Here is an 11,398-nt window from a genome sequence, read left to right as displayed (position 1 = left end):
GATGAATGTCGCAAGCCATTTGGATGAAAAAAACTGCTTTTGTCCATCTTTCGCCCCGCTTTCTCTTTTGTGCTTTCTTTCGTTTTCTCTTTCGCTTGGCACATTCTTAATCCGTGTTGGTTGGAGCGATCACTTGAGCGCTGACAAGAGCGACAAAACGGTGGCTTTTAACGGTGGCTAGGATTCCTGAATAAGTAAATATGCCCAGAAGCATCACTAGGGTGTCTTTAACATAATCCCTCCTTCCACGCCTTCCACGGTCTTGTCTTCATCATCCATTCCTTTTCACCATTGTCCTTCTTTAATTCCCCTTCTACCTTTGCATCCTCTCCATCCCTTTCTCCTCCCTTTCCTCTTCATCTGTATCATTCTTTCTGTTTATCACTTCATCCTTTATTTTTTATTCATTCTGCCCCCCCCCCTCCCTCCTCAATACCTCCCAATTTGCTTCATGATTTTGCTTATGTATAAAAAGAAGTATACATCTGAAACGTGAAAACAAAAAAATAGAAGTTTCTGTTTTTTCCGATATGATGGAATATGTATTGAGAATGAATACGAGTGCTTTATTATATATGTATACAGTAAACTGATCCTACACAATATCTGAACAAATTTAATATCATTCTTGAGAATTATATTTTCCCATAATCCACCAGAATCAGACAAGAATTAGTGATAAGCACAATTATGTATATACAACAGTGGCGTACCTGGGGAAAAACCTATCAGGAGGAACAGTCATTTTCTGGCAACTAAAACGGGTCACCAAATTTCTGTCGGGAGGGGGGGGGGGGGGGGGGCACGCTGCCTCTTTTCTCTGCCATTTTTTGCCATTATAATAACCTATTTTCTTGGTTTGAATATTCTACATGGTCCATTTATTCCAATCCAGATATCCAAATATCTTTGCCTTGCGTTTCCACACGCAGTATACATTATCCAAATTATTTTTTTATAGAAAATATCGACATCATCAACATGGCCAATTCACCCTTCAATATCTTGCTTTTATTCATCATTAAAAATAATAAAAGGGATTTGTATAGGGCACGTATCCACCTTTCTAGGTGCTCAAGGTGCTCATATTACCCCGGCTAAGCTAGTCTATCGATTCTGGTGCGCACAGCTTTTTGAGGAATTACTTCCTGTGGGTACCCATTTACCTCACCTTGGTCAAGTGCGGCAGCACAGTGTGGATAAATTTCTTGCCGACGGAAAACACGCCATGGCGAGGATTCGAACTCACGACCCACTGTTTGAAAGGCGAGAGTCATAACCACAAGACCACGACGCGCCCACGCTCAGTGCTATTGTACCTTTCTGCGAGTGAGCACCGGCTCAACTTTTCCCTCTCTTGCGAAAACTTAAGAAAAAAACAAGTTTTAAAAACAGGCGCGTGGCTAGCTTTTGTTTTCCTCTGCATGTACGAGGGTTAATGCGTCTAGTCTTGGGTGAGACTTAAGCGAACCGAGTGAGGATTAGGCGAGTGAATTGTGTGCTTTTTTACTTGGTCTGTTTGCCTAGCAATACAACGGACGCACCGTCCCAAAGTACTCCTGTAGACTGCTACAAGATGTTAACGTCAGTATCAAAGACAGGACGGGAGGGTCACGGAGTGGGAAATGTATTTATATAAAGGAGAAGAATGGGAGAGGAGGAAAGGGAGTGCGGGATGAAGAAAAAAAAATCCATATGATTCGGCTGAGTAAGTGCCCTTAACGATTGGGAGAAAATCGGAATTGTAGAGTGGCAAACATGCCCGACCCACCCGTGAGGAAAGTTCGGCCTAATGGCATCTAAAAATGTGTGTTTTAGCTAATGCATTTGCTCTTCTGCCCTTTAACTGCCGACTTTTAACATTAGCTACAGCATCGCTCTGAGAAATTTAGACGGCAGGGCATTTTCTTGTGGTGGGGTGAGTATGAGAAAGAAGAAGAGGGAGGGAGAGAAAGAGGAGAGGAGATAAGGGAATGGCGAAAAAAGCCTGGTAAATGGATTTGGAGTAAAATTGATTCCATTCGCTTAAAAAGGTTTAAGAGAGGAAAAAGTCCAGTGGTCAATCGACCGATCGACGATTTGTTAGAGTGCGCGAAAATAAGTGGCTATTTTCCCGTCGATTTAGCGTGCAGATTTTGGTTGAAGTATATATCGGGCCATGTGAGACCGCTCTTCGGCAAAAAGTAAACGGGAGAAAAAAAATAAAGATAGAAAATGTAATCGATGCGTGTGTGTGGGTATATATAGACATTGCTCATCGAATGAGAATGGAATTATTTCTTCCCTATTTCTCTTTACCTCTCTATTCATCCTCCCTTCTTCATTTTCAACCCCCTTCCATCCCTTTGATCCTCTCTAACCTGTTTTATGGAGAATTTTTTATATACTTCCATTATAACATATTCTTCACATTTTACTATCAACAGTAGATGTAGAACAAGTGTTAGAGAAAATAACGAATATATAATAAAATACATCCCCAATAATACAGCGATGGAAGAACCATTGCGTCATATTTCAGCTGCAACTGTTTTTCTATCCTATGATGTGTGTGTGTGCGTGTGTGTGTGGGAGGGTAAAGAGGGTGCTTGTGTGTGTGACGTTTAGTGCGTTTCTGTTTCATGAAGAGTGTGTGCTTGTATTGCGCCCACGATTTATACTAAAAAGAACGACGAAGAAGCTCTGAACTTACGTATGCATATGTGTCTGTCAGGGCGTGTGTGCGCGTGTGGGGTTGGTGTGTTATGCGGTTATGCGTATGTTGGAAAGCGCGTAAGAACTTTTACTGTACGAGGATGTACGTTGTGTATGACTATGTTGTGTGCATGTGGGATTATTCCATACGTTGATCAACCTTTTTGGAAGCCCAATCTCTATATTTCTTCACTTTTTTCACACCACGAACTTCTCATCGAATTTTTTAAAAATACATCTAAACATCTTTCGGTTGATCTTTACATAAATCATCGTCTCTATATCAAATCCTCGTGCATTCTTCTTTATGTCGGTCGGGCAACGCCACCCTGGGGCCTGTTGCAGAAAGAGTTGCAATCAATCGCAACTCTAAAAATTACGCGCAACTTGATTTTCAACCAATTAACAGCGCGCATTTTTTTACTTGCGATTGATTTTTTTTACTTGCGTTTAAACGCAACTCTTTCTGCAACGCCACCGTGGTATCACTCTCACCCCATAGATGACTGCGCTAATGTATTGACACAGTTTGCTAAGAAGTAATTATCACTTACGGACCACTTTCCATGCAGTCGGGTTGAAAATGCAATTAAATCCCATGTTTGTCTTATTATCTACCTATTTACTCTTCATACAAAGTGTGTGAAACACTTGGTAAAGTAGCACGGAATGTGGATCAAAGCCATCAACAACAGCCCTAAATCATTGTACCCTAGAGATCAACCACTTTTAGGCATAAAATGTCAAAGTTGATGATTTATTTAAGGCATTGGTTCATTCATAATTCTATTTAAAGAAGTATTAAAATTTGGTACACTCAAAATCATCACATGAAATGTACATACTGAATAAAGATTCTAATATTTAGTATCAATTCTGGAAAACATTATCCCCCTCCGTTTTATCATTGGAGAGATCTTTCCGTAAACCTATATCCTTAAAACAACGTTTATTAGAATTAATTCATGTGTGTTTGAAAAAGTGTGAAAATAACATTAGTCTCAAAATAACACTAGTATTCTTTTCTTATGAAGTAATGTATAGTTAGTTTTCTCCTCCTGTTACAAAAGTACATTATATGGGGCAGAAATTATAACCAAACATATTTCATCCTATAACTTTCCTGTACCACTACCAGAAATATTAGTCGAAAATCTGTCGGCATGCCGGTAAAAACACTCTCTCATTTAATGGATACAATTAATATACGATTATACGGAAATTTGTCATAAAAGTGAACAGGAACTTAACACAGTTTAAATCAAATTAAGTTTATGATCAATAGATTGTCTTTGTGCTGAGAGAGTAGTAGTTGCGACATTACTCAAAATTGAATTCATTGAATTCTGTCGGTAGCAGCATGTCATTTCCTGATGATCATCATGATCATTGAATTTTGTATCCGTTTGCGCCTGTATATTCACCACCAAACGAAAATTAAGTAACAATGATGGAACAGAAAACGGGTTATAATATGGAAACATCTGCCCCTTGCCATAAACCAGATAGTGTGGCATTGTGATAGTACTGTAGAAGGAATCTGTCGCAATTTAATTTCGGAGCAAACAGGTAGTTGTTTGCCTGACTCGGGTCTGTGATTGCAAAAGTGCAGCTGTTACAAACACGAATAACCCTCTTTCAGTTTCTACCACTGCTATTATTGCATAGAAACATATTATATAAGTCAACTTCTAATTTCCTCTTTCTGTTTGATGAACATCATAATTTGATTTAAACATTTTTTTTTCATTTGACATTACCTTCACATCACTCCTGTCTGTTACAATAGCAATTGTGGTCCATTCGTGATTATGATTTTGTTTTAACCATAAGAAGCGCCGGGAATCATGTCGACATGTATAATGAACACTCATCCTTTCAAAATTATGTCACATGATTCGAACACCTCAAGGGTTCTCTCTCTCTCACTCACTCTTTGCATCTCTTCCAATTTTTCTTCCTCTCTCACCACCTCGTTCCCCATCTTCCTGACCCTTTTATTACCATCCATCCTCTAAGCATATTTGTGGATGTCGGAGTGACTTGTTGCCGAGATTGTACCTTTATTCAATATTTTGATTTGAATTTTAATTATAGAATATTTAGAGCATCATAAAATAAAACAATCCCCTTCATTATAATTTCAAAAATAATAATGGTAACAACGACACCATTGAAATATGGCTGCCATAATCACGACCACGCCCCAAGTCAACATCAGAGTTGGCATCATCTTCAGTGTCAGTGCTACAAACACGGTTTCAACGTCATCGCTATAACTACTAACCGTTGATACCATCTATCAATATTAGCTCAGAAAATAAAATTGACAGTCAAAGCGATATACATACAAGCATGAATCCCCCGAACTCTCTTAACGCTAAGATGACAGTAAACAGACAGTCCACCGTTCCCTTCACCTTCCCAGTTTGATTTTGAATCCCAATCAAATAAGCATACTGAAAATTTGTATCCCCCATAAAGACACTATACACTCACCCTCGTTTGCTTCTCAAACCCTCGGCACATATCTTGTAATCTTTTCTCCATTCGTAACCCCTCGTCGTTATTAGGAACACGAAGGAGCGGGCACGACCCTCCTTGATGGGACCATCTTTCTCCCGCGCATCATCGTAACATTTACCCCAAATCGCTACTTAAATATCGCTAATTGGTCGAACAGATTAATAATATAGGGTATTTTTCTCCCATCATCTTGTCAGGCTCAATGTCAGTACCTGCTTTATGGATTAGTCTCAGAATTGCTCCCTAAATAACAATCTCGTTAAAAGCTTGTAAGGATATTTAATTGCGTCAAGTCACGTGCCAGTCAATTCAATCTTCATAAAAGATGACGACGACGAGTGAAACTTGAAGTACAAACTAAAAACATGAAAAGTGCATATATGAATGTTAATATTTCGCACCGTGCAGTACTAATGTCATGCAAAGACTTGTTTTGGTATTTTAATTTCTGATGAGCAAGTTACTGACTATCTTGTAATTGAGTATTTCAATATCCTTCCCAAATTTAATGGTGTGATTAAAACGAATCAGTGTGATACCCTCAGGTCAGACGGATCTGACATAAGATGAGCTGGGCAAAGGATAAGCCGTGATGACGAATCGGTACCCTTAACATGCTTAACCCATTGACAACTGAAAACCTGATCGTCTCTTCGCAAAGCCTGTGGGTTTTCCAAAGATCCAGTGTACTTTGAAAATAAACTAGTATAATAACCTGATCACTACTTGGTTGTGTCAACTGATAGACCCTTTGTGTTATCATATCATATTCATAATTGCTAAGCTTTGTGTTACGGGACCCTGATTTGAATCATCTTCAAAAGTTGAGTCGTATCCCCATTTTCTCTTCTTGAACAGTGATGTCTGACTCGAGGTGACTTCCTGTGAATCCGCTAATATTTGAATCAATGATTGCTTACATTCTGATCCTGACTTACTTTATTTGATCTTTTTCATAAAAAAGAGGTATATCTTTTTTTTTCGGGTGGTCATCACTCAAATATATATGGAATGATACTGACACACTTAAGTTGTAGATGTGACCTGAAACTGATGATCAAAAGTGGTTCATCCCACTAGTTGATTGAAGCTAGGTCTCGATACAACTACGAAATGGTCTGGAATCACGAATTTGACTAAAAGTGACACTACGTAATCCTTGCTCTGATACATGATGATGAGTTAACGATGCTTTTTAGCAAACCTTTTACCCTCGAGAATTGGATTGTGTTTGTAAAAGGAATATGTGTCTCCTTACTACATTGATAGATCGAGGAAGGAAATATTTTTGCTCTCACTAGCATGGGAAATGACTGTTCATAATAAAAGCCCCAGTCGACGTGAGATTTGAAATATTATTCTGAATTTATGTCGAGTCTAACAAGTAGTGGCATTGAAGGGATGAAAGGAAAATTTTTGAATCGTTTTGAGTTGATACGGGACAGGGAGAAATGTAGAGAAATCGGCCCCTCGACAGATATAGAACTTGTAATTATTTACAAAATCTGGGGAACAAAAACCGAGTTGTGCACACAGAAATATAAATGCCAACCATTACTTGTGATGAATATGGAACTTTGACAATATAGCTATCCGTCTTTCCAAAACCCGGGGCGCTTACAAGGATAAATCACGGGTATATCCCGTCGTCTTCTCCAGTTTATCGGGAAATTCATATTCAGAGCAGAAAATATTCAAATCTTACATCAAAAGACCCTGAAAGCATCCCTTCTTTCTCATAATATCCTACTGTGAATGCCTTCTACTATTCAACAGTGACAAATCTTAACCAAGCCCACTGTTGATTTTAGCTGTCGGCTGCGACGCTCAAAATTTAGTTATGCCCTACTTCACTCCTTCTTTCCTTCTCTCATCGCCGTTTCTTTCATTTTTTTCTGTACATCGATAGACATGTTTTCACACATTGACATCCCTGAAACCGAATCTATCTTTTTGCTTCCAAATTTCCCCGCCTCTCAAAACACGACGGCATCAGACTCACCACGCACCGCCAGAGAGCACAAATCGAAGACGCACTACATCAAAGAAACTTAATTAGGCTCGCTTTTTCGCGCGAAAAAACAAAGAAGTCGATCGATTCGTCTTACCTTTAATTGTCTATAACCTTCGAGGAAAGAAAGGTGCATTGTTTACCGACCGAAGGCTATGTTTTTAGACCGTTTTAGGGTGGTTATTTTTTGTCCGTACCTTGACTAATTTTTGGCTCGGGGGGGAATAGTTCTTGTGAACCCGTCTTTCTCTCGCGCAAATGCGACTTTGCAAGTGTAATTCGGAATGTAACTGATTTAAGGGCGGGAAATTCTCTCTCTCTCTCTCTCTCTCTAGCTTTCCTTCTCATTATTCACCTTCCTTCACCTAGTTCCTATTATGTATGTGCCCATCAGTTTGTCCCGATGTATCAATGGGCCCTTTCACACGTGAATCTTGAGTCATTATTGTAATGATGATTGCATTTCGTATTTAGAATCATAGGACCTTTCACATGGAAAATTCGTACCGTAATTTTCGTGAAACTTTACTGATATTCACCTCCGGAGTAGAATTTGAATTCGCGATTGTGATTAGCGGTTCGTGATTCTTGTTTGGTTTCACACGTGCTAAAAATTCGTCATTAGCCTTATTTTTATTAGAATCATCATTCAAATTACGATTGTTTTTTTACAGTGTGAAAGGGCGGTTTGCTTCGCAACCTGCCTCTTTAAGTGTGCCACATCTTGCAAGCACATCTACTTGTAGTCAGGTGAATTCACCATATTGTAGCAAGTATAAAAAAAATCTTGGTTTATCATTAGGAAACTTGAAAGTCAAATTAATATAAAACAACGAAAATAAAAACATAATGATGAAAAGGACTGGATAATGTTCAATAAACAGTTTTGTCAATTAAAATAAACCTGCGAAAGGGATTATGCATTATTATATTTGGACCAAAGCAAACTTTGACCATGTTGACATGATATTCTACCTATTTTTCAATTTGCGTTAAAAATGGTCCCACCGGATTATACACCAATTACATTAAATCATCTCTAACTATCCCAGTCTCATTATCTTTAAACGTTTGTTCGTGGTTTTATTTTCATTGGGTCAAATTGAACAACCTGTTTAATCTCGAGTCAAAACTGAGTGGACGCGATAATAAATAATTCCGAGGGAATGTGCTTAAAATCGGGGCGAATTTTAGATCAATATTTTCACGCTCTGATTCAGTTTAATAAAGTAATAATATCATGATTCAGCAAAAAAAAAAAACCTTCGTGTAAAAACAAATGCTCACGAATATAGTGTACTGTGAAACTACTATTCTTCGCCATGGAAACCTTCAGAAGTTATAACAAAATATCAACCCCCCCCCCATTTCTGAATTAGGCATTTTCCACCAAAGCTGTCTGGCAAAAATATATAATGTATACACAAATATCTCCGATAATTATTATGTTGGCGTTTGGAATCTGCAACGTGGTTAATCTATTGAAAATGCAAATCAAATCAACAACGAACAGGCTGAGAGGTTTTTCTCGAAAGTTGGTGAACCGAGACGGCAGATTGTCTTAAGAATCGGACCGGACGAAGAATTAAACAAATAATGTCGTCTGGCCAGAGTTCAGGACGACACTGCTGTTTTGATTCACCGATTTTCGACAAAAACTGCTTTGTTATGAAGGACTTTTGACAAAAGATTTCCTGCGTTCCAAAAGGCGTCTGGGTAGTGATTGCAATGTCTTCCAATTCCCTTCTTTTCGTCGTTCCCCGTCTCGTCTTTACACAACTTCTATGCCTCCGATTACCTCGAACCTCATTTCATTTCCTGCATCAAGCGAGTCCTCCATGTTTGCCAGGAAAGCGACTTAATTAATCTTCCAAAACCCACCTCGCTCCTTTCCACAACCGTTTATCAACGCACATAATTTTCTCTAACATATTAACATCATACGGTTCTTCTACTAGATAGCTTAAAGGAATGTGGTACATAGGAATGGATTCAGGAGTAAAGATTAAGAATTTTAGTCTGTGAAATTTGATTTCTAGATCTGTTAGATTAAGATTTCTCATTTGATTTTGGTTCGTCTCGAAGTGCAATTCAAGAATGAAGAGCCCAATTTATTGTACATTGTGAATTCCTGAAATAACTATACTACCCTGTATTTAAGTTGTCGTCATAGACTCTCCCGGTTTCACTTAATTCAACTTTTTAACTTTGAAATATCATGACAATTGGAAGTGAGTTTTCGAGCATACAATCTTCAGCTGGTCATGCATTCGATTCTTTGAATGCTTACCATTATTTTCTGGTGTGTAAGGCTATATCAAAAGTATTAAGTTCGATAAAGTATTCAGCTGAACAATTTATATTGATAGTGGGTGGTAACGGAGCATTCAGACTTCAACCCACGATTGCATAAACCGATATATTTGGAGGGTTCCGAATGTTAAACAGTTCCGCTTGCCATTGATCAAACTTTGATGAAGTCTTTCCTATACGTACAGCCCGACTAAACAACCCGTGCAAGTGGCACTTCTGTTCGCTTCTCGAATAGCCAAGCGGTGTGGATGAGGGGCAGAGGCCATTCTCGACCCGCGCAATACCGTACCCGACAATGCATAATTCATGGCGGGGATGTTTAACGTGGTGCCCGCGTAACAATACTCTATCTGGTCAAAAAGGTCTGACAGCCGCCGTGTATAAAGTCTTCTCTTCTTTTTTTTCTTTAAAGGGTGGATGCAACTGAAGGAGTAGCAATGGTCTTGTGAAGATATTCATTACCTTTTTCGTGAATAAGTTATCTGACAAATCTCGTGTTTATTGCGCAAATTTGCAAGTTATCATGAGCAATGGCTTGAAGTGTATATCCCTTTAATTCCAGTTTGTGAAATGGTGTTAAGATGCATGTATTGTTATGTCATATTATAAATGTTCAAAATTGTCGACAGGTTAAAGTTAACATGGTTAAGTCACTATCCAGGACTAGGTCTATAAGGATTTACCTAACTATTCCTCTTATATTGAACACAAAAACAGAACTAAATGGGCAAACAATATTACGTAATAGGGAAGGAACAAATGAAAGAATGGGGGAAGAAAGAGGAGATAAAAAAGCTGAGAGAAGAAAGAGACTATTAATGAAGATCTCAAGCTAGCAGTTTATTACTAAAGTGTCTGTCATAGTCGAACATGATTCCACTTGTTGATATCAGACAGGAGGGGGAAAAAATCCACTCACTTAGCATGTTAAGCGTCCCGCTCTCCCTCGACGGCGGGAAATTCATTATTAAAAAACCGAAATGCTTGCAAAGAGTCGATCGTCTGCGAGGAAGGAGCAGCGTATACTCCACCGCTGTCTTTGTTGATCCTCCTTGCTCGGTGGCGGCTTAAACAGGCGTTCCGGCTTTTCACTTTCTCAGGAGGGTTACCCCGTCAAGAGTTTCCCCCGGACCTCCTTTCCGAAATTCGATCAGAGACTTCCATTCCCCCTCTTTTTTTTCTCCCCATCCTACTCCTTGAGTCCCCGTTAGAGATGTCTCTCTTACCGGAATCATCCAGGCTTTCCCCCGTTGCTACCGACTATTTTTTATTGACTCCAAAGACTCAGAAGTGGAAAACACTGTAACATCATATTTTAAGCGGGCTCATCGCGTGATGCGCCTCGCCTGTGTTTGAATGAAAAGCAGTCATGTCCCACTTCAACTTTTGATGAGGTTGGGGATACCAGAAGCTTGCAGATACAATGGAATATAAAGAGAGAGAAAAATGTCGAGAACGGGCCATTTTCTGAGATTTTTCACCCTGGTCGAGTGCATGAATGAAGTTTATGACGGGGAGGCAGATTGTACCCTCTCAGGTCGGGCTGAGAAAGCAAACAATTTAAAGGCTCGGCTTGGTAATAAAACAAGGCTGAATTCTGGCGAAATGACTGACTTTTATTGCCAGAGAAAGGTAGCAGTGAAATTGCTTCCTTCGGACTTTAGTTGTTCTCTGATATTCACATAAGGTCATTTATAACCATTTCATCTCTCGAGCCAAGTAAAAGAAATCTCTTTTGATGGCTATAGTACCCTGACATTTTCTGCAATCACCAAGTGTAGTTTTAATCTCCCCTCTCTAGACCTCCTTTCTGCATGTTCTAATCGTCCCTTTCTATGTCTCCTCTTGTCCTTC

The sequence above is a fragment of the Lytechinus variegatus genome, chromosome 15 (assembly GCF_018143015.1).
Source record: "Lytechinus variegatus isolate NC3 chromosome 15, Lvar_3.0, whole genome shotgun sequence".
NCBI lineage: Eukaryota > Metazoa > Echinodermata > Echinoidea > Temnopleuroida > Toxopneustidae > Lytechinus > Lytechinus variegatus.
This window is presented reverse-complemented; position numbering follows the sequence as displayed.